We start from the raw sequence: 24,655 nt of genomic DNA, 5'->3' as shown, positions 1-24,655 counted from the left end.
AGCTTGACAAGGAACAAAAAAAAAAGCCGTGACGGGAGTTTGAGGGTAGAAATTCTTATATATAGTGTATCAAGAGGAAAAGACTCTGTTTTCTTTTCTTTTTTTTTATTCTCTCCTCCGAGCTCTAACCGCAGAGGAATTTTTCATATACATTTTTGTCATCCACAGAGAATGACGCTTTTCCTCCCTTTCTTTCCCCCAAAACGACCAAAGTATTATACTCAAAAAGTAGTTTTCTCGCAATTTGAATTAATTTTTCCCTGTTTTATTCTCAACCCCAACATTCTCTTTCAGCTCTTAACCCATGACACAATATAATGTTTTAAAGATTTTTTTTTGCTTGTGCTCCTTCTCCACCCCTAAAAGGACTTTCTGCTCTTTTCTTATCCCTTTTTGTGTGTCCTCTTGTTTTCCTTGGCTCGGTTTTTTCTGAGATAAGCTCATCCAACGCATCAGACGGATTTTAAAATGCAAAACAGGGAGAAATTCGATGCAAATCGGTGTACAAAAATTTTCTTCTCAACTCTCTTTATAGATACTACTTTTGAGATCCTCTTTCACATACAATATCTGTGATTCAACTTTTGATTTTTTCCCCAATAAAATAAGACATGGAACAGGGATGAAACTTTGTGTTTGCGGTGTAGATGAAATATTGTCTAAAATAAGGGCACAAAGTTTCTTCAGGTGAAATTTATTAACTTCTTTTAACCCTCGTATATTCTACCTGCTTCTGGAGAGATTACGCAAACTTCTAACCAAAGAAAATCTTTTTCTTAAATATTCTTCGAAAATACTTAATATTTTTCATGCTTAATTTTGTGTTACTCAACTTCATCTGAAATAATGGGTCACAAAAACAAAATAGATTGTTTTAGGGCGATCCCACTTCTGAAGTTTTGTACTAGAATTTCAGAAATAGTGTGGAACTTATTCAAAAGATGGCTCTGACTAACTAAGCTACTGAAGATACAAATGCCCTGATCATAATTGTTTCTTAAATAAATAACATAAACAAATAATGAAGCAATTTTTTAAGATCTTAAAGATTAATGGAAAGGATTGATTTAAAGAATCTAAACAATCATGCCATTAATCTAAATAGACTTTTCACCTTTAAGAACTCTTATAAAAAACGCATTAAAAATTACACATTGTTTAAAAATTGTATATGATTTATTAAAAAAAAAACTTTTAACACACTGAACTCAATGAAGAGGCTTTTTCTTACTCCCCATAAACCCCAATTATTCCCTAATTCTTGTTTCTCTTCTGAAAATTACAATATATTACAATTCTCGTAATTCATTCTGTTTCATTTATAAACTAATTTAAATACTCAGCGGGTTTTCTTATGTAATTAATTAAGAATTGTTCCTCAGCTCACATTGAAGGCGTCACATTTTGGAATTCAGAATGGCTCGAATGGCTTGTTTTAAGCACCGAATGTATAGCACAGATACTTTTTCAAAATGATCTAAAGGGGCTATTTAATTTAGCGATTTTTTTCCGAATCAGACTGTGATTGTATAATCTGTTTTTTTTTTCAACTTGTCTCCGTTCTAGCTGGAGCTTAAACGATAAAAGGTATCAAAAACGTGAGTTTTTGAGAAAGTAAAGGAGAAGAAACCAAAGTCATATCCGTGTTTCAATTATTGCGAAATCAATCTATTGCCCGAAAATCATCTGGTATCAACTTTCGATCTTCTGTTAATCAAATTCATGTTTTTTTTTGTAATAAATTTTTAATTTTCGGAAAAGTTTTTTGAGGTAGCCCAGTTGAAAATTTTATCTATACATCTATGCGAACTGCTCACAAATTACGTCAAAAATACTTTAGCATCATTTACCGTTTTTAGGTTCTCAACCGATTTGAACCGATTTGTATATCCCTCAAAAGATTGCCCAAAATACAGTGTCGGCCATAAGTTTGTTGACAAATCTATGTTCAAGAAACCAGGTGGAAGAAATTATAGAAAAAAAAACTTTTTAAAATTTTTGTTTTTGCTAATAAATTTCTTGTAATCCATAGATAATATTAATGTATTTAAAAAACAAACAGCTCATTTTCTTTCATATTAAAAATAATTGTTTTCCCAAAGTTGAGCATTTTTCATCGGCCAAAAGTTTCTTGACATATTTGGAAAACTTACTCAAACTGATTAAATACGTGTAACTATATTTTGAAAATCACTGTGAAAATCACAACAGTATGTGCATAAAACCGTCAAAATTTATGGCAATAAGTCACGATCACATTTGAAAAACGCTACTGGAAGACCCAGGATTTCGGCTCAAAGGGTTTATAATCACATTGTATCTTTCTCTGATAGTGACTTCATGATAGAAGCTCCAAAAGTTCAGAACAAGTCGGAATAACTCATCGTAACTTGAAGTTAGTCGCCGTTATAGCGCCTCTCAGAGTTACCACCCTAGCTGAACAGTGATTAGTACCGTTGGCTTAGAAGAGTTTTCGTCAGGACGGGCTGTCTCCCTCCAACTCCTACACAACAGTCCTACTACAATATCCAAAAATGTATATTCTATTTTCGTTTATGTTACGGAAAACAACGTTCAGGGTATGATACCTAAGTCATAAGTCCGATGATTCCGCAAAGTTGAGACATTTTCTGTAGACGGCAACTTCTCAATATGTCTCAAATTCATTTAGGAAAAACTCTTTACAATGTAGTGTACATAAGGTAAAGAAGACAATCTCCCTTAGCACTTGACATCAACTTTCCTCCCTGTCTTTGGAAATTGGTGTGGGAAAAAATAAAAGAGTAAAAAACACATAAATTCTTCCAGTGTAGAAGAAAAAGAACCTACCAAATACACACGTTTGATGACAAAATAAAACTCCCCAAAGGATCAGATAATACAAAAAAAAAGAACGTAGCAGAAAATGCCAAACGGTCTTTGGGAAATGCTGCAGAACATATAACAAGGCCCACGCTGTGGGGTGAAACTTTAAGCTGCCTCCCTCTTGAAAATTTTGTTTAGAGACAATTTTTCGCACATATACAATTTATAATAAAAAAAAAACGGAATATGATAAAATACGAGTGGAGAAAATTTTTGAACATCCTTGGGGGTTGATAGAGCGCTGCCTTACAGCATTCCTTTAGCGTTGTAAGAACTGTTTTTTTTTTCTTTCGAGGAGAATGTTGCTAACCCACGGAAAGAGCCATAAATTGCTCACTTTGGAAATTTAATTTACAAGTGTTAAAAAATTCAGCGAAATCCCACCCCGTGAGAAGAACAAATGTGGAAGAATTCAATTTCATTTGTTGACTTTGTATTATTCCACCGCGTTTATATTCCCTTTTTTCTCATCCCCATCCAGAAAAAACATCCCTTTCGTACACAATAACATTTTGGGGGGTGGTTGGTTGGGGCACTGACGAGGGGGTGGTTGGGTGAGAAATCCAATAAAGACGCTATATATGTCGAATAAGTAGGTAGAAATTTCACAAATGTAAATAAATGAATGTATTATATTCCAATTCCCCTTTCCCTTTAGTCCTCCTAAAATTTTGGCATATTGTAAAAGCAAAATGGAACAAAAGGATGAGGACAAATGCAAAAGTCGAAGTAGAAAGCATTCCATTATATATTTTGCTATGATTCCCTTTCTATTAAAACTTTTCTAATAAATGATAAGTTGGTAGCAAACATGTGCTTTCTGTTTGATTCATAGGAGACTTTTGCTTTTTGGAATATAGAGAAATATCTCCCTTGACTTGTTAGGAGCTTCTCAAACATCCATTGAATTCTCCCTATACTTGTTTCTATTTTGCAAAATAACAATACACGAATGTGCACCCCCCCTACTTCAACAAAAACTTTCTAAATCTCTCTTTGTCTCATATGTAATACATATTTTCATGATAAGGGGGCACGTAAAATACACATTTTGCAATACAAGCCATCAATTTATAACTTTGTCTCATCATACCTTGAGGATATTTCTCTAAATTTATAACATCTGGCTGATTATTTTTACTTTATATGAAATTATTTCGTTTTGGTTGGTTGGTTGCAGATTCATGCAAAACATTTAAACAATAAATAAACAAATTAGAACAAATTAAAACAAAAAACACTGCTCTGATAAAATTAAAAAAGTGTATTGCATTATTGCATTAAATATAAAATAAATAATTCATTAAAACACCACATTTCCCGTGCAATTGAGCCACTAAATTTAAAAATAATTGAATTTTATTAAAAAAATAAATTAAATTTTTTGTTTACTAAACTGACACAAAACTAAAAATAAAACAGACAAAAAACAAAGAAAATACAAAAATTTTTAATTAAATACTTTTCTCAGGTTCATTTGCGAAGGAAAAATATTCCTAGAAAATATGTGAGCAATTGAATGAGGTTCTATTTATTAAACACAGATGGTTTCTTTCAAAACATCTAATTAATTAAATTAATTAAATAATTTCTGTTTTTTGTCATTTAACTTCTGAAACTGTCAGATAGTTTATTCTAAAGTAGAATATTATATCCCTATCAAACATTTTTAATTCAAAAAGAAACAGACTCTTTTTGAACTATCCCACTTCTGAAATATTGTACTACAATTTCAGAAGTGGTATGGGACTTGCTCAAAATATCGTACTGTTTATCCTTTAACACTTTATTTGAACTCAAATAATACCCTGTTATAAGCAAAAACAGCTGTTTCTTCTTCGTTTGTTTGTTAAATCGTATCACCTAATGATAGCGCAGCTATATTTTTAGAAAAATTTTCAATCAATAAAGCACCCCATAGTTCTGTATTCATAAAGACGTCAGAATTTTATATTTAGGGACTCTGTATCCAAGAAATTGTTTGAACTAGATCAGATTGTATAATATACAGTGGCGGCCAAAATAATGGAATCACCTCCGCAAAGACCACTATTTTACCTTTAGCATTTTTGTTTATTCCAATTCGTTTAAATAATTTTGATATAGAAATGTTCGAATAATTACTTTACGTCAAATAAGTATTGTTTTGGCAGCTAGAGGTCTCTATTTTTCACAGAATAGATCAATAGTGAAATTAGGTTTTTAAAAAACACGATAGGACTACTTTTATTTAAACGAAAGAATGTGCTCTATAAATCGGATAAGTTTAAATAAAGCCATATTTAGAAGTTTTCCAATTTTATTGGCCGAACTGAATTTCACTATTGACGTATTTTGTGTAAAATAGAGACCTCCAGCGGCCAAAACAACCTTTAATCCACGATTTTAATAATTTGGACATTACTACTTCGGAATTATATCAACAAATTGCAAACTGATTCTATTATTTTGGCCGCTACTGTATATGTTCTAAAAAGGTCATGGTATCAGCTACAACATATTAAAATTTCAGATAAATCGGTTAAGTTTTAGGTTTTTACAGTTATTCAAAGTGACTGACAGAAATGTTAAATCAAGCTGGGGAATACGATGATTAGTGATAGATTTTTTATTAGGAATATTTATTTATTTTCAAACAGTTGACTATTTCTGTTTGTAATGGAATCTTAGTTATAATAAGCCGGTAGACTCAGACCTATATCAAGGGTAAGACGTGATCTAAAAATAAATAAATAACTGGTGTTTCGGGAACAATTACACGACGAAAATGAGAACAATCACACGGGGACAATAGGAACAGTTCCAGCAAGTTGTTGAAACAGAAATATAAAATTGTTAAGGAGATCAGGACTAATCTTTGCAGATTAGCAGAGAATAATAATTATTCTTCTTTGGTGTCCTGGTCATAATAATATTATTATAGGTTATGAAATAGTAGATAAACTCGCGGATATTGGTGCACATCAAGACTTTATCATATACTAGAGATTTAGACTAGTTTCCGACGGTTCTAAAACCCTAAATAGCAAGAAATTTTATTGGTTTTCAGAATCCAATAGGTCATTTAGTTTTGATCAGCTAATATTAAGTCAGAATTTTCCCAAATAACTTGACTGATAAGAAATTAGATAAGTTAAGCTACATAACAAGGCCTTAGATCTGAAGTCCGTATTACGGAAAGATTACTTCCAATATATTACAGGAGTAGAGCATACAGCACTTTGGAATAATGTAAAAGGCTGTAGTTTCGCGAACTCCAAAATAGATGGATTAGATTTAATTAGATCTGAATTCGTGTTAAATCTGTAGAGGAGAAACTTTAGGAAAATTATAGGAATTTACATAGGACACTGGGTAAATTCACATTTTTTAAAGTTGGGCGTGTTCATTACCTCAACTTGCATAGGTTATGGACAGCAATAGAACACGTTTCATGTTACTGTTCAGAATTCTCAAGGCAGAAAATTAAAATCTTTAAGAAAGAAGTGATGACAGATGACACTGGAGGAAGTAAAAAAAGAGCGAAAGCTCAGAATGTTTTGTAGTTCAGACAGTTTCTAAAAGAATTGGAGTAAGGTTTGTCGAGTAAACGCAAAGGGCTCAAATAGAGCCTAGAAGCCTGGATGTCCTGCAAGAATTTCATTTATTTCATTTCATTTATTTCAAATACTGCTTTTGAGCTAGAGCTCTTGAAAGCAAAAATTTAGACAGAATTATGCGTGTACAAAGACTTCAATGTTTGTGTGATAGCGGCCACCGCCGTCTTAGCGTTGGTAACCAACCTCCAGAGTAAAACGGTGGAAAACTCTTTCTCAGGTTCTATGACGGAATTACCGAAAAATTTGTTTTAATTGGGGTGCAAAATTTTAAAATATTTACAGGGTAAAGTGAAAAATAGCTTCACTTTCTATTAAACTCACTACCCCCTGTGCCAAACTCTTGGCGATTAAACGATTTAAAATTTTGTAAATTTGAAGTGTGAGGGAGATTTGTCCCAAAACCGTTAGATGGTGTAATCTCAGTCTATTCGCATCGGCTCTACTTTTTCTAAATTCAGCATGCAGCGCCATCATCAGGCTTAAAGTGACAAATTCCCTGTACACTACTCCGACCATTGCATCTCCCCCTTGAGCCATTCCTTTGCAGCGACATTAGAATTACCGTGTGACGCAAGAGGTACTTTAATAGCAATATTTTTCAAAAAAAGGAAAAAGAAAGAAAAATGCAAAAGGGTGACACTGAAATATCACCTAGCTGTTAGTGAATATCACATGAGATGTGAAAAACAGCTGGGGAAATGACTTTGAAACATTCTCTCATCTTCTGATGGATTACATCGTATTTAGAGAGGCTTTTTCTGCCACACTTTTGAGGATCTAGACATCATAAGTATAGGGGTGGTGGAATATAAAAGAAAGCATCAGTCAAGAACACACAATAAGGTACTAGAAAAGTGAATGAGGTGGTGAAAAAAAAGACGAGCTTTCGATCGCTTTCTCTTCAGTTGAGTAGCAATAATTTGGGGTTGGGTAGAAAATTCTTGGTGTATGGTATCTAACGATAAGACTTGCGTATGGAGGGCTGAAAATGGAATTATTTATCTCTCAACGGGGATGCTCTTTAATAATTTATAAGTTGTATGTATTCACTTGGTCGTCGCTCTAGGCCATCTCCACTCTTGGGTATTATGATTGTTTGATCTTTGGCCGCATGTAATTGTTTGATACAATTCCATATAACCATCTGTTGGAAGCAATTTCCACATTTATTGCCACATAGTGAAAGATGATGGGGGGAAAAATACTTCTTAAGTATGAAAAGATGAAAACGAGAGGACCTACAATATGAGCAGAAAAAATGAATGTGTTATTTTTGCTCATTTTTACTTTTTTACTCCTCGAACTCCATTGAGAACGCAATGTATATCGCTCATTTGGTATTACAGGGACGCATGTACATTTTCGTAATTTTACAGAAAGTTAATTAAAGGTAAATTTTAATAGTTCCTATCACTGAAAAGACCGCATCAAGAATTGTAGAAAATTAATGACCAAAAGCATTTTCTTCATAGTAAAATTTCTTTACCCCTAACTCGGAGATTGAATAAGATTTTCTCACTTACCTCGGGCCTGGTTGATCATCTGCCACTGCCACTGGAGTCTGCAAGAAAGAAAAGGAGCATTACCATTAAGTTTCCCGGAAAATCGATTCAAAATTATCAAAGGAATTCTCCAAGAGTTCACAATTATTTTTCAGGGATAAACAAAATCTTTTGGGACTTACCAGGCCTTCTCGCTCTGGTGGTTCTGGGGAATTCGCACCAACACCTCTTGATGATCCTGGATCTGCTCCTCCTTGATGGGGCTTAATTGAGATCTTCAAAAACACTTTTTATGCACTTTGTTCTACACTTTATTGAACCCCCTCCCGCCTACTTGACTTCCAGAGACCACAGAATACTACTCCCGGATTCTCTAAAAGACAAAGCGATGCGTGGAGGAAGTAACAGAGTTACACTCCAGGCCGCTCTTTGCCAGTTAGAGGCTCCACGAGTATTCTGTGGTCTCCGGGAGCGAAGCATCTTAAAGACAGAAAGGGGTTCAATAAAGTGTAGCATAAAGTGCATAAAAAGTGTCTAGGAGATCAGAGTTGAGCCCAATCAAAGGAGGAACAGAACCAGGAACACCGGGAGGTGTTGGTGAGAATTCTGGTTTGGTAAGAACTGTGGACTTTTGGAGAATTCTTTTGATAATTTTGGATCGATTTTCCAGGAAACTTAATGCTCTTCTCTCTTGCAGACTCCAGTGGCAGTAGCAGATGATCAACCATGCCCGAGGTAAGTGAGAAAAATCTTATTCAATCTTTCAGTCAGGGGAAAGTAGTATTTCTTATGAAGTAAATGCTTTTGGTCATTAATTTTCTTCATGTCCTGGTACGGTCTTTTCAAAACCATTTTCAGTTTTGTTTTCAAAATTGTTTGAAAATTGTTTTCTGACGGAGTTGAAGGAGTTGAACGATGTCCTTAAAGACAAACCAATTGAAATACCCTTATAAAAACTCTCATTGAGGCCCCAATTGCTTTTCAAAACTTCAGGTAGGGAGTTATACGTCGAAACAAAATATTTCGTACCGGTTTTGAGATTATGTGTCTCTGTATTTAGTTTTATTCCGTTTTCTAGAAAAAAAGACTAATTCACTGTTTAGCTAAATAATCTATTTAAACTTTCCTGGAATTAAAAGTTCAAGTATAATGCCTCCGGCACATCTTTTAGATCGCCAAATTTTCATGAAATCAAAATTCGCGTCCCTTTCTTTCTTAAGAGATTTGCATAAATCTATCCCACTCTTTCGGACTCAAAGTTGGACTGAACTAAATTTAACCCTTTAACGACGAAACACTTTTTACGGACCGAAAATCAATAATGAAAATTAAACCGATAAAAGAAACAATGAAACGTCTTACATCTGACTTTGGAAAATCCGACAGAGTCTGATTCGGTGCGTTTTTTACCTCTACGAGCGATGGGGACAAAAATAGCCCTAAAATTTAAATCAATTTTCTGACAATACCAATGAATAATAATTTTCAGTCTAATGAAAAATATTATGTAAAAATTTGGAAGTATAAAAAATAATCTTGATAATAATTAAAATAATTTTTGAAGATGGGAATTTAAAAATTCGTCATTTTTAAACTAAAATATTTACTATAGAGCAAATAGCTGGAGACATGCAAAAAATATCCTTCATTCCTTTAACCCTCTACTTTGCACTTACGTAGAAACATAAGAAGAAAATAACTTTAGGTAGTCAGGGAAAATTATTTTCTTTATGGGACACCGGTGTTCCAATCGTCCTTAAAGGGTTAATTTGGTATGATGTGCAAAAGAAGAAGAAGAAGAGTGCGAAAGAGTAGGATAGACATATGCAAAGCTTTTAAGAATGAAAGGGATGTGAATTTTGACTTTATGAAATTTTGCTCATCTAAAAAGTGTATCAGGTCCATTAGGCTTAATTACAATCAAACTCATTCGTACGAGCATTCTGCAAAATATGGGTCACCTTGCCATCCCTTTTTTTTTTTTAGGGAATTTGTGTTTGAAGCTCAAATAAATTTCTTCTGTGGGGAGTTTTGGAGATGATAGAAGTGTTCAATATTTTATGGGTATTTTATAGATTTTTAACGCGTCATCAAAATGCGTTTTCTCGCCCGTATATCCTCTGGGTGGTTGTTGTTGTTTTTTTGTCTCTTATAGGGGTAAAAGCATAGCAAGAGCATTTTTGCAGCAACTCTCGAGAATGGTGAAAATCATGAAACCATTTTTATATCGTCGCCTCGTAATGTGTGAAAAAACGATATATGAATTTGTGATGAGATTCACCATTGCCAGAGGGTTGCACAGGAAATATCTATGTAAACAGTCAATATATCGGTGGTGATAATAAAATTTCTCTCTTGTACGTAGAGAAACAATATCACATGGTTGGAGTGTTATACAGCCCAGGAAAAAAAATCCAATAATCGTGCGAATGACTTTCTCCCCCCGAGACATGATTAATCTCTTGAGGGGGGTGTTGGTGCAAATGGGATTTGTAGAAATTGTTGAAAAATGATGGGGAAATTTAAAGTGTGGAAGAGTATGAGGAAATTGTCATTTTCAAGATTTACCATTTATGATGTGGCATGTGAAAGTACATTTTCAACTTCAACACTCAACCACCATTCGCATCATTTTCTGTTGTAGGAGAATGTGGGGCTATTTCGAATACAAATTTCATTAATGGTTCCGACCACAATTTTTCGATCAGGAAAATTTCATTAAATCAAAAATTCACATCCTTCTCTTTCACGAAAGATTTGAATATGTCTGTCCCACTCTTTCATATTCTTCTTCTTTTTATTTTAAACATCATAACAATTTCGAATTTTGAGTGCGAAAGAACGGGATAGATATATGCAAAACGTTCCTGAAAGAAGGGGATGTGATATTTTGATTTAATAAAACTTTGCTGATCTAAAAGTTGTGTACACAAAAAAATCATAAAATTGTTTTTAATTCCTCTGGCATACCTTTTAGAACAGGAAAATTTCGTAAAATTAAAACTCACATCTTTTTCTATCTCAACCGTTTTCCATATGCCCATCTCATTCATTGCCACTCTAAATTAGATTGAACTAAATTAAATTTGATGTGATGATTAAAAGAAGAAGAAGAGTGCGAAAGAGTAGGATAGACTTATGCAAAACATTTGAGAAAGAAAACAATGTAATTTTCGATTTCATGAAATTTTTCCCACATAAAAAATTTACTGAAGCCATATTGGTTACGGCGCACCTTTTAATCAGGAAATTTGCACAAACTCAAGATTTACATACCTCTATTTCTTAAAAGCTTAGCAGTCGTCTATCCTACTCTTTCGCACTCTTCTTCTTCTTTTGAACATCACACCAAAGATACCAAATTAAATTTAGTTCAATCCAATTTTGAATCCACAAGAGTGGGATAGACTAATGCAAATCTTTTGGGAAAGAACACAGGTGAAATATTTTTCTCTGTGTAGAGTTTCAATTCATTTGATTTTCCCCTGAGCTGTATTTTAACACAAAAATGATTCAAATTTCTGTGCTTTACAATCGACTATTTTACCATGCAAAGTGATGGCATTGCAATAATAAAGTATTTTCAGCAAAATAATTGATAAATTCCTAGTGTCACAGCTTGTGATTCTTTGGTCATTTAATTATTGGAATATATTAAATTTTTATATGAATTAAAGGATATGTATTTTGTTAATTCTGCCATGTTATCCCGGAAATTGGATCGATTTTATAGCTATGGAATGTGATTGTCACAAGAATTCAATAGCGTTTGCACTAATGCAGAAATGCTTGTGAATTTCCATTTGGGTCTTACGAAAAGCTCGTAAGCCGTATAACCTACAAACAGGTTTGTAAAAGTTTGTACTTTTGTCACAAATATTGTTCGTAACATGATAAATTGAAGAGAAGGTTTTGTTCTTTTACAAAAAAATGTTCGTACATTTTTGTTTGATTGACAAAACTTTACAAACAAATGTCAAAATTTTGTAAAGATTTATCTGTGACTTTTCAAATATTTACTATCAAATGTTTGTAAAAGAAAAAACACTCTCGTCAAGTGATCATGATACGGACGAAGATTGTGATAAAATACAAACTTCTACAAACTTTGTGAGTTGTACGATATTACCAGCATTTCATTTCCCAGTGGGAATTCTCAAACATTTACAAACAATTTTTAAGAAATTTTTTTCTGTGCTTAGTAAATTTATATTCAATCTCTTTTTCACTTGATTGAAAAATACACATGACAAAGTAGCCTCAACATCCCCTAGCATTTTTCCTCCACATGAAAATGCTTCTTATCGCCTTTTTTTCGGTACAGTAGAGAGAGCACCCAGGAAAAATCTCTGGTGAATGTTTCACACATTTTTGCTGTCTTTTCCATCTCTTTACTTCTACAGTCACAAAGTTTTTTTTTTCATTTTTTTGTGTTCCTTTTGTTGTATTACCTCACTCAGGGCAAAACTGGTGTATTGAAAATTATGTGAAAATGTCTCACAAGTGTAACGAGGGCTAAATGACACTTTTCTGGCCTCAAAGATATAATTTTGAAATGGTTTCATGGAGATATGAAAGATCCAAGGATTATATAGGAAAAGCCACATCCGAGGCCAGGAGTTTCCGCATATTAGAAACTTCACGACTTTCTCATTGTGTGTCTTTTCATTAAATCATCTCACTGATTTAGTGGTTACTTTTTGTGTCTTATCTCTCGAGGACTTTTAATTAGCACACTCTCTTTGCAGCCACAAGGCACAGATGTGAATTACGAAAAACTGGAGAGCTTTCGTGGAGCTTTTCCGCTAATTTTGCTGACATTTTTGATTAATTGTGTGTCGTGGTTCTTAAGTTTTTCGCCACAACTGCACATAATCTAAATTACAGAGATAGAACTAATTTTGTCTACATGCAGTGAAACTTCAATAGGGTAAAGTGATACAAGTTGGACATAGTGTTACAAGTTGGACAATTCGCCGGTACAAGTTGGACATGGCTTTTTTCTTGATAAATACAGTACAAAATTTGTTTTTAAGCATAAGGAACCAAATTTTAAAACTAAAGCATTAAAAATATACAAATAAAAATGAAGTACTAAATTTATCAAGACGAAAAGCCCTGTCCAAAGTGTACCATTGTCCAACTTGTACCACTGTCCAACTTGTACCACTTTACCCTAATGTAAACTAATTAAAATTTTAAGAAAAGCAAGAAAAAACTTGCATTTTCATGGCTCAAGTACACCACCTTTTTTAGATCAGGAAAATTTTATGAAGTCGAAATGCCGAATCTCTTTCTTTCTCACACGCTTTGCGTATGTCTGTCTCATTCTTTTGCACTCTTCTTCTTCGTTTGAACATCACAACAAAGTCGTTTTAGTGCAATCTTTTCTTGCTCCTTGTATCCAAAGGTTAACATGTTTCCATCTCATTATCTATTCCAGTTTCCACTTTCTGCCACCATACGTCACTACTTTCGGCAAAATATGCCTTAAGTAATGACTTAATAAGTACTTTTTAAGGACTTATTTTATGCATTTTCACAAAGCTTTTTTAAGAGCATGGACAATGCCATTAATTAGGATAAGATGGGGTAATTTGGAATCATGTCTAATTTGGAACTTTGAGGTTTCCTAACTGTTTAAATCTGAGACAGTGAAAAAATCTAAAAATTCCAAATTAGACATGATCCCGAACTACCTCATCTTACCCTACAATACGTAAAGCCCAGTTTCTTTCAAAAATATCCGAAAAAATATCGTTTTCATTGTAGCTCCAGCTCAATATAGCCTGACCTACCCCCATGATTTTTTATAATCGATTCTTTACCGATTGAAACTGCTGCAGTTGGGTTGGAAAATTGAAGACCTTTCGAAAAAGTCCAAATTTAAACAAATCGGTTAGGAAAATTCCATAAAATATGTACAAAAATAAGAAAAAACCGTGCAGCTGTTTTCGATAAAACCCAGAAAACATTATTTTGTAGAGAAAGAAGATGGAAAAGAAAGGAAAAATGTCTGAAGATAATTATTAAAAGGGGTTTAAGGGGTCACCAGAGAAACCAGAAAGTTGATTTCTTTAACCGTTTAAGCACCAGGGTGACGAGTTTGAAAATAAATGGATTTTGCATTGTATTGCTCTTTCTTTAAGTTCGAGCTGTAAAGCATAAAATATTGCTTTATATGAACCATATTCAGCTGTAATTTGATAGATGCATGCTCCTTATGCCATTTGTTTGGAACAATGCATTGTTACGCGAAAATTCCTTTTTCAAGATGTTGAAAATGGTGCAAAAGACAAAGAACTGACGAGAAAATGCGCCCGTTTTGTTGCTCATGAAACAGAAGCTTAAAAAGAACTCAAAAGTCACTAAAAGGAACTACCGTCAATCACTTATCCTCGTGATATTTCATAAAAGAGCTCCTGAAGTAGCATATGTGCATCAATAGAGATAGAGGTGTATATCTATTCTTGTGCAGCTTTCAAATGTGTAAATATGATAAGAAATCCCCGTGAACTATCCATGGTAAGAGGCGTGTTATGTATATACACATGCATATAGCAATAATCCAGTGTGAAAGAGCAAAGAGCAACAACTGGGAGTTCGAGAGTCATATCCATATCATAGCAATTCCCCAAGCTTACGTTGGTACTAAGTTTGGTGAGTGATTTAATCAGTATTTCATAAATCACATCACGTTTTGAATGTATTAAGTTAAATAACCACTAATGCAATGGATTTTGAGACATTGCCAGACCCAACGTTCACTTACAAACTCGAGATGATTGCAAATGTTGAGAATTGTACTAAGAGCTTAAAGCTCTCTCTCAGAGGTGAGCACGTCACACTTTCAAACATATTCATGTGTTGCACTTCTATATGAATAATTGCCCCATTCTTCATCATCACCTCTAACCCCATACCTCCCCTAGGTTCCTGTACCCACAAATCCCCTTGAGGACGATAAGATGGTTACAGTATGTGAATGGCTAAGAAATCCTCAAGGATTTTCACTGCAACATGTTAATATGTGGACTTGGCAATCTTCTGGGAGAATCGTAAGAATAAATATCCAAACTCTTGGCTCAATGTGAACCGTGTAAAAGTACTAAAAGAAATCCCAACGTTTAATAGATAAAATCACAATGGGAGATTAATGGAATTACTCAAGGGGTTACATTCCATTTCTCATCTCTCTCAGCTTCTCACCAAGAATGTACCAAAGATCACCTCCTTCCTGGTCTACATCTAAGGTGATAATTTAATACGTATCAGCTAGGATACAAGAGGAAGGATAATCTGTTAGAAATTCAATCTCTTACAGTTTGTGCACAAAAGAGCAACAAATAAATTGCATTGAGTGGGACGAAAGGATGGATATTATTGCTCGACCTCGAAGAGACTAATTATGTGTACAGTGCCCAAGTAGCATTTGAGGGCACCATTACCGTCAGATGTCTATAGGTCCTGTAGGTACTCTGAGTGAGTGTCAAAAAATAATCTTCTGACGATTCTCCACTGAGAGAAATCCGAAGAAGTTAAAATAATATTCCGGAAATGTTTATTCTATCACTGAGAGAAAAAGGGGGTGCGATTAACTGTTGTTCCTCGTACCTTTAACACTTTTTAGGTATAAAAATATATCAACATTTTTTAATGTTAATTTTACACCTTTTTAAGTGTAAAATTAACATTAAAAAGGGTAACTTCAATCCATAATACACCTAAAAAGCATAATATTTACATCTATTTCGGATCAATAAGGGTAAAATTAACATTTCCGGAATGTTATTTTAACTTTTTGGGATTTTTCTCAGTGATCCTCTGCAGTATTGATCCGAAATCGGTGTAAATATTATGCTCTTTAGGTGTATTAGGTGTCAAAGTTACACTTTTTCATGTTAATTTTGCCCTTGAAAAGGTGTAAAATTAATATAAAAAATGTTGATATAGTTTTACACCTAAAAAGTGTTAAAGTTGTGAGGAAAAAAGTTTATCGCACCCTCGTTTTTTCTCAGTGTCAGGATGTCGGATAACTTACTTGCTTAGGTGGCTGCAACGTTCCTTTAAGAAACCGGACCTCTAGCACTGTGAAATTTCAGTTCCCTGAAAAAATACAGGGGTTCCTCATGAGTACTATGAAAAATGTATGAGTTCTCTGGGTTTCCTAGGAATTCCTTAAAAAATGTATGGATTTCTTAGAAATTTATAGGGAGGTTTTTAAGTAAATCATTTTACACACGAAAAACTCTAAAATTACCCATCGACGACTCAAAAATGACGACATAGCACTTTCCAGCGATTTCCGATGTTATTCAATATTATTAAACTTTTGACAAAAATGTCCTCTAAATATAAGTTATTTGTCGACTACTTACACTTATCATGCATCTTTTGAGTCAAAGTAATTCTTTGCTCATTGGGTACGGTTCTCCATTTCATGCCCTCAAATTATAAATTATAAATTATAGGTTAGAAGTTCAGCCTTTTGTGATCTCTTATAAATCGATTTTCTCTAAACATTTTCATGGCAAGCACCAATATAATTCAGAATTCCAATTCATGCATCTATAAGTTAAACAGTTTGAGGTCCCGACTTTGAATATTCGTGACCCATCCTACATTGAGCTTTCAAGTAACAAGAAAAGACACGAGCAGTCTGCGAATTTTCCATCGCCATTGTATTTTGCTTTTCCGTAAGAATTTTCTGTCATGATTTTCTCATTGAGCTCAACTCAAAATAACTAACAAATGGTCCACAATTCTTCGTCAATGTAGCAGACAACAGGAGCAAGAATGTGAGAAACAGATTGAAGTGAAACTTTCAATCCAACCCCAATTCCTTACACACCTCCCACATACAACACAATAACCAATTACTATATGACTTGGTTCTGTTGAGATAGAAGAGGATTACAGATTACATCATTGGCTCACTTCTCACCCAAAAGTCCCTCTCATCCCAAAATGCCCATCATCCTTGGGCATCCACTAGTGGATTATGATATGCTTGAGCTGAAAGAGTGAAGATTCCATTAATCCGAAAAGGCAAGAGTTGAGGATACACATTGTACATATATGTGGGCATGATTCAACGGGTAAGGTTCCTCAACTCGTCAAATACAGGAGGCACAAGGATTTTCAACATATATACATATAAAAGAATAAGGGTTAAGGATTTAATGATTCCATAAGCTTTTGTGCGGTTGTTTACTCAAGTAACATCCATTGGACTCTCCTCTCTAAAACTTTTATCTTAAGCTCTCCACCACCCTCCACATCAAACCATTAAGGACCACACCCTCTCATAACACCGCCATTTCGGCTCATCATGAATCGATTTGGTGTTTAAACTTTGCAAAGGAAAACAGAGGAAAAGGAGAATGAACATATAAATCGACTTTAAATTGATTGAATCAACCTCATGGAGTGATCAGTGAAAATTTTATGAGATGGGTGAATTTTCTCATTTACCACCACCCTTATATCGACAAGTGACTCCAAACAATCTTTCCCTTACACCAAGTTGTACACTCATAGAAATTAATTGGTAAATTTCACTTTACACCAAGTTTAATTGGAATTATCTTTAAGAAATGCTTAGTCCTTTACGTTAAGGATGAGGTACCATAGATGGAGGTGACTGCACTCTAGGGGTATATTTGTACCGTAGATGCGGGTGACTTTGTCCTCTGCGGGTGTTTTTGCCTCCTACTGTTCGTAAACCCTTCTTGAATTCTAAATTCTAAAGTTTAGAAACGGTTCTCACCGATCATACATGGTAGATCATATCGACTAAGACCGTGCTAGAATTCCGGAGAATAGTCACCCGCATCTACGGTGCCTCTGCTTTTCGTAATCTTTTCTTTGATTCTAGCATTCAAGGATTGTCTTCATCAATCTAATCTATTACGTCCGATCAGTGCTACAATCTAAGAAAAATTTAGAAAAAGCAGAGCTGCAAATACGAATGAATGAATGAATACGCCATACTTCCTCTAAATATTAGCAAGGCTACCAAGAGCATAAGCCACGCCTTTATAACTATTTCATTACATAAAAACAGATGCAGGATGTGAGTAGTAATTTGTGGCAAAAGTGGCACATATCTTATGGTTAAAGCATAGCCATAGGATATATGCCATTTTTGCTCTCCTGGGTTCCTAATTTTTCTGAGATCAAACACCTATTTTTGAACATAAGATTGACGTATTACTAGGTAACAGTTTAGAAACTTCAAGATATTGCTTTATATTTGAAGTAGGATAGGGCCTTTTACAAGCCTTTATAGACCTTACCTAAATAGAATTACAATATTATATAGGGAAGTGTCGACGCCACCCATTTTTTACTCCATGAGAGTGAACCGTCCACGGTGACTGGTGCTCAATCACTGAAGACAGAGGATAGTTACCTATCTAGGGGTTGTGCGTGTCAAAGGAATAAAGAATTGGGATTGCTGGGTTACAGCCGTCGTCTTGGGTTGACATATGTGTCTTATAAGCCATACGCCCTACAATATCCAAAATCATGAGAAACCTTAACACTCAACTAGTAGTAAAATGAAGTCATCATGACGTTATTTTTATCATAAGGGCATTGTCTCTATTTAGGTACTTGAACATCACACTTACTACCTAGGCAGAAACTTTAAAATTCTGAAACAAGTATTTTAATAAATCATATGCTAAGTTCACTAATAATAAAGAAAAATTATCAAAAAACGAAGTACTTGTGGTAGAAAAATAAAGAGTTAAACACAATTTCGAAAACTTACGGTTTGATGATCGTTTTATCTCGAGAGAATTTCGTAAGTCCTCTAAGTAGAACATTTGAAAAAACTGATGCTACCCAAGAAGCATTATCTTCTCTACATAGAAAAAAATATTTCGTAAAATTATTTATAAATGTTTGTACTTTTTCAGAAACATTGTCTTTTTACTAACACTTGTTCGTAAATGTTCGTAAGCACACAAAAAAAATTCGTGCAATTTTGTCATTTGTTCGTGTAAAGTTTTGTCAGACAAACAAAAATGTACGAACAAATGTTTGTAAAAGAACAAAATAGTATTCGCCAAGTTATCATGTTATAAACAATGTTTGTGAAAGAGTACAAACATTTACTAACCTTTTTGTAGGTTCTACGATTTATGAGCATTTCGTATGCCCCCAGTATAAATATACAAACATTTACGAACAATTTTGCAAAATATTTTCTTCGTGTATATTGTTTAGTACAAAGCACTAAGTAAGACATTACAGAACTAAAATTCTTTCGTAATTCTGGTTATAGTGCTCTTGGTTTCATCTCTGTGACTGTAAAAAATAAAATGACACACTTTTAATACTTTTAAATGTTTCTAGAGAAATTTTAATACTAAATTTCCCTTATAAGCCTTTCAAAGGTACATTAAAAGACTTATCAAAATGACTTGGTTCTATAAGGCATCTATTTGGCTTTTTGTGTATCTTGGTTAGTTCTGACGTAATTATATCAGGTAAAAATTACGTGAAAATTCAGTAAGGGACTGACTAGAGTTTAGAGCAACCCCAAGTAATTCTAATGACGTTACAAATATGTTTTCATTACCAATTTTGTACACAAGGATAAATTTTGCAATTCTGTCTTATTTTTATAATACCCCCATTTTCCTCAGTGCAATTCCTATACCCCACTCTTAGTACACAATTCCCGTGAAAATCATAAATTTCATCAATTTACAAATTTTTCCTCAAAGTAGAGCCTTATATAGACGACCAAAATGCGAAAGTTTCGTGCCTCATCGAAAAGCTCCAGAGGGAAAAGGGATGAAAATGCTGTATATATTGAAGTATTTTAAGGATGGTAAAGAAAAGCCGAGGATGGGGGTGGTGCCTCTGCAGAGAAGTGAACACACCCAACACTGAGGCATTCAATTCATATTTAAAGAGATTGTGGCCAGCAGGGGAAATGCGAAACATAATTTTGCACTTATAAATGAAACAAGAAAATACACTGTTATGGTGGTGCGTTCTAATTTTCATCACCTCACACCACCATCATCCACTCTATTTTCTCCCTAAAAATTTTCACCTACCGAGACATCTCTTCGCTCATTTGCAATTTTTCACGAGTGGGTGCGCTTCGTAAACCCAGACCATGGTATTTTTTATGTTTTGAAACTTTGCCTACAAAACCCTAATCCATTCTCCATATCCATGGAAAAGTCTCACAATTGGCAAATAAATTAATTAATTGAAAAGTATATGCGGACTACTCAAGATGAGCGTGATATTGTTTTCAATTTTGCATTTAACTAAGGAACAGTATGGGATTTTCTGAATAAAGTTCGTCGAAGAAGCAATTTAGGACCCGCCCTCTTCAAGATTGAAAAAGGAAATTTTTGTATTATTTTTAATGCATAATAAGACAATAATGTAGATCTTTTAGGACAAGTCATTTCTACAAATAGAATACTGGGTGGACCTACAAGTGATGTCATCCAAAATAAATAAGCCACGCCCATTTTATTAATTTATGTTAAATTATGGGATTATTCAAATCCATATTAATATTTTTCACTAAAACTTTAATTTTTATTACCTGTATTGCTTTACTCAATAGCGACAACACAAATTTTCAAAATGTTTAGATTACAATGTTCCATGTGAAAGCTTGTAAAATTACGCATCTTTTGGATGATTGCCATATACAACCTGTAAAGGAGTTTTCCACAATTTTGACTCCGGAGGTTGATCATCAATGCTAAGACGGCGGTGGCCGAAATTAAATAATAAAAATAATAAAAATTGCATGAAAGGACTAATAAATGAATTAAGCACTTGAAATATTTTAGACCACATTTTATTATTGCTAAATTCTATTTAAACCTTATTCTTTGAAAATAAAAAATTTAAATTAAATTAAGCCACGCCCATTCTGAAAAAACTCCCAATAAATTAAACTGCGTACCATTAAATGGTCTAATTTTTATCTGCTCGTAGAATTTTCAAAATATTAGCTAATGCAAAGCTTCTTGAAAAGATATCTATAAAATTTATTTTATTTCCTTTCTTAATACAATTCATTCTTCCTATTGGGGGCGTGGTCTATTTTTTACATAGTGAAATCTTTTGGAGCAATGCGAAGAATACATAGGCATTTTGTTGTTTCTATTAAATTATTCCGTCAAAATATTTTGATTTTAGGAAAAATTGAAAAACGTTCATTTGAAAAATAATAAATTCCGTAACCATAAAAAATTCATTATGCAAAAAGTATTTTATAAAAAAAACCCAAATTTTTCCTATGGGATAAAAAATCCTGAATTCATTTTCACAAAGTTCATCTCTGAAATGTAGCGTGAAAAAATTGATTCAGGATATTTGTATTAAATTTTACTGGATCCACGGAGCAGGGTGGACAAAGGATTTGTCAAAACACATGAATATTCTCGCTCACATCCCTGGCCCAGGAAGCGTGGGCATGTGAATTTTGAAATAAAATCCCTCTCTACACAAAAACTCATCAATAATGTTTCAACATAGTGTTCAAAAGATGAAAAGTGGAAGCGATTCTCTTTTCAATTGGTGTGAATGGATTTTCCATTGTGTGATGATGTTCTCGCATGCAGGAACACATCAAATGGAGGCAGGAGTATGAAATTCACAACTAATGGGCTGTTGCTGATTTGTGTTCAATTGTGAAAATTGCAAACCATCGTCACATCAAATCATTCATCATGGAAAAGTCTCGCCCCAGGGTAGGAGAGAATGATTTTGAGGTATACTTTTTCACAAGCATCACCCCAACTCTCCATCATCTGAATGAATGATGAAAATTTTCCACTCCTATTAACTGTGATTCCTTCATAATCACAGCTAGTGTGATCCCACTGGTCAGGAATTCATTTCTAAAATAATTAATATCCATAAAATAGGGCTTTTGAATACCCCTTTTTGCAACAACAGCGCCCCAAGCGGTATATTGCACCATTTCGAACTTTAAATGATCTAAACTAGGAAGACTATTTCTAATTCATTATACCTATTATTTAGAAAATTTTTACATGCAAACAATTGTAAAAAAAAACAAATACGAAGTTTCAGAAAATTAACTTATTTTCACTAGAAGTATTTTATACGAAAACCCAAGTAGCAAAATCGACTTTATTTTGACGGATATTCATGGTCATTTTAGTCACCCGTACGTCATGCTTTCAAAGCGTAAAATAACGTCAGCGTTATTAAGACGTTAACATTACAAAGCACTATATGACAAAACCAGGGAAAGAGTCATATGTGCAATTCTAAAGTTTTCATTACGATAATCTTACGTTAATTTTACTTTAATCACTGTCACAATCATCATTAGAAGCACACGTCTGTCGATCCTCCGCCACTTCAAAAAGATGTTCGGGTTCGATCCTAAGGCGCTCTAAACCAAGATCCGAATTTGACTCATCCACCTTGTTCTAGGTGTGCACCGAGGTCGAGGTCTCCTCACAGTGACTTTCATGGCTTTTCTAGGGAATATTTCTTGATGACCATACTAATGACCATACTATCTAAGTTGTGATCTGTCAACCCAATGAAGCAGCTCCTCGATTCTCTTAGCTCCTTACGAATGGCTACGTTCCTCACTCGATCCCGACGAGTGACTCTCTTAACTGCTTGGAGGTACCTGATCTCGGCAGCCTTTCTCATTGTTACACTTGAAATTTTTCACGTGATAGAATACACTGAGATAAATCCGAAAAAGTTAAAATAACATTCCGGAAATGTTAATTTTACCCTGCAGTATTGATCCGAAATCGATGTAGATATTATCCTTCTTAGGTGTATTGGGGGTTAAAGTTACCCTATTTTCATGTTGATTTTACCCTCAAAATGTGTAAAATTAACATTAAAAAATGTTGATATATTTTTACACCTAAAAAGTGTTAAAGATATGAGGAAAAAAGTTAATCGCACCCTCTTTTTTTCTCAGTGTAACTGTGCATTCGATTATCTGGATGCGCCATCTATCTCAATAGGAATGTATCTTCCATGTTCCCTGATAAGTAAGTACCTTTCATATGCCCGAAGATTGAGGTTCAATTTCCATTCAGTAGTGCTTTAAAATGTTCGACTGAAGAATATAATTGATTTAAGAAAAAGTTATCTAGGTTTCCGAAGATCGGAAGTGGACGGTCGACTCCTTTGAATAGCTAATTTGGGCTTTTCAAAGAGTTCAGGATTTTTTCAGCAAGCTGGATGGATACTTCCCAGTCTGGAAACAAATTGAGCATCGGCGTATCACTCAACCTACCACTATCAAAGTGAAAATGTATTTTTCTGACATTCAGTTGTTTGCACCGGGCGGGACTCGAACTCACAACTTTGAGAGTCGAGTCAGAGATCTCGTCCGCCCAAGACCAGCTGTCTTGCCTATTGCGCCACTGAAATCCCCACCGAATTTCCAGTGAAACAACCACAGCTTATCAGGAGCTTTTACTCCCAAACCCTGAACATGAAAAATCTTTGCCCATACTACAAATCATTTTCTACTTTATCGCAAAATTTTAATCGGACAACTTTCACCATGTTTATGTTTTTCTTCATCCTTTCTTGCCTCTTTACCCAGGAAAAGTCTCAGTCATTCGTGATCTTTCATTCTCTCACATTCTCCCTCTCTCTATCTTATTGTGCCAAAGTATCCATGAAGAAGGAAAAATCATCCCTGTGATTATCAGTACCTGGTATATTAATATTCTTCTTTTCTATTGAATTCAACAAACTGTAAGATGGGGTGCCCTGCCTTTTGATGATATAGCAAATTTATACTTCTCTGAATCAGCCCCCTATCACCCTCCTCTTTGGGGTATCTGTTTCACCCCCAAAAAAAGATAGAGACTGGGAATCCCCATCTTCAGACACTTCCACCCTCTCCTTTTATCTTCATTTGAATTTTACGATGGAGATGATTTTGAATGGAAGGAAATGCTTCTGCAAAAGACTTCACTGTCTTTTCCTTCAAAACAACCCCCCTCAGAAAAGACCACCCACACTTTAGCAGCCTACCCAAATGAAAATTGACAATTTATTGTGCTTGATCCTCTCGAAATTGCCGTGAGTGTGGGGTGGTTCTAAGGGAAAATTCCTTCCTGCCATGTTGATGAAAAGCTTTTAAATAATTAAAATAAACATGAATAAAATTGTTCACAATAGGAAAATATGACGGAGGAATTTTTGGTTGTGCGGAAGGCACAAGGACAAAGAGATAGGATGGTAAGAGACAAACACGGCGGAATAAAAAATTGTGGCATGAAGTTAAAAAAAAAAAAGAAAAGGCAGGGGGATGAAATATAAACTAATACACAATGGAGAACCTTCAGGTGCTTTTCATCCACCCCATGCTTTACGTCACCCACCCACCCCCGCCACCCTTCCTCCCCCCTTTTGTGTATCTCTTGTCATCAACATTTTTGCAATTACGTAAATGGAGAACTTAAAAATTTCACCCAGCACTTGCATTTTCATCAGAGAAAACTACACTCTGCAATAGAGAACTCCAAACTTGCCTTATATAAGAATATTTAAATATTTAAATTTGTCCACTACTAAAATTGATGACGTTACTTGACTCATATAGAAGCAGTTTAATTTTTTTTTAATATTCCTTCTTGGCATAATATTTCTCAAGTTCATTTTTTACCGTCAATGCCAATA

The sequence above is a fragment of the Phlebotomus papatasi genome, chromosome 3, assembly GCF_024763615.1.
Source record: "Phlebotomus papatasi isolate M1 chromosome 3, Ppap_2.1, whole genome shotgun sequence".
NCBI classification, from domain to species: Eukaryota; Metazoa; Arthropoda; class Insecta; order Diptera; family Psychodidae; genus Phlebotomus; species Phlebotomus papatasi.
Note: the sequence above shows the minus strand (reverse complement) of the source record.